Below are 1,295 nucleotides of genomic sequence, written 5' to 3' on the forward strand. Positions count from 1 at the left end.
TTTGTGTTCAGATCTCTTATGTTATAATTAGATCAGAGACTGGTAGCATCGTTTCTCTCTCTGAAAGCACCAGTGCCCAGAGTCTGCTCGGTAATAAAATTATGGATCCAGATTGTTCTGAGAGACGAAGATACTTGCTGCTGATAGAGGTGAAAACGAGATCGATCCGTCTGGGGTTTTACGGTGTGCACTGGGTGCTGCATAGACTTGTCAAGGTTTGCTACGTCCTCTGGGCATCCGCAAAAGGCCCTGCTCTCTGGAGTGTTGTATATAGTGTAGCAAAAGAGTATTTATACATCCCACCAATCAAAACACAGCTTTATTACCTCATGCGAACTCATACAAACCAATAGAATTTCAACATGTTCTGTAGCTTAGAGTGCTCACTTACTACCTCTGAACAATACTCACGCTGTAGTTTGTCTCTTTCTTATCTTTTTGCATCTTGTAATTAACTCTTTGTTTCCCTTCATAAAATGTAATGTACATTGTAATCTTTTAAAAGAAAAATCAGGGTTGCATTTGCAACTTTTAAAAAACCGAGAGTGGAAACATTGGGTCTTAATTCAACACAGGATCAGTAAAACTGTTGTAAATACTGAGAAACATTTTGAATGTTCTTCATCTTACTACTAATCCATGCAAAAAAAAAAAAAAAAAGCAGCGACTAATTGTGATGCATTCAGATTTCAGTATTCAGTACTGTATATTTCACCCTGTGTAATGGGGCCCCCTCTCCTTTCTCTTTTTGTATTGTATGCGATTCTGAAACTGATTGAGTCATGAAAATAATTTGTGGCGGTGATTCTAATGTATTAAAAACGTTTCGTGTTCCTTTCTAACTGGATTACACCCTGGATTGAAAAAGTCTTCCTCGTGGTAGTTACATGTAGTTTCAAACATGAATAAACTTTTTGCTTTCATGATTAAATGTTGATGCAGTTTCTTAATTCACTATTTGAGCCAGCCAAGTGCAGGGAGAGGAGAAAGTGCACCCAGCACCAGGCCTGGGAGTGTGACTGCCTGCCTGTCGGAGATGACTCTGAGATGATGGTGGGGCTGGGAGGGAAGGAGCAGCTGCTGTTGAGTGTGCAGGCATCGTGCCACCTACTGAACCATCGTTGGGAGTCCTCACTTGATCCTGATGTGCTCAGTAACACCCCAAGGAAAACTCCGTATTCATAGATTAGGAAACCAAAGCTCAGAAAATTTAAGCGAATGCCAAAAGATCACAGACCTAGGACAGCAAGGCGTCACACCTTGAACTCAGGTCTCTCTGCCCTCAGCTCACACTC

This window comes from Mandrillus leucophaeus, unplaced genomic scaffold (genome assembly GCF_000951045.1).
Source record: "Mandrillus leucophaeus isolate KB7577 unplaced genomic scaffold, Mleu.le_1.0 Scaffold335, whole genome shotgun sequence".
Lineage (NCBI taxonomy): Eukaryota > Metazoa > Chordata > Mammalia > Primates > Cercopithecidae > Mandrillus > Mandrillus leucophaeus.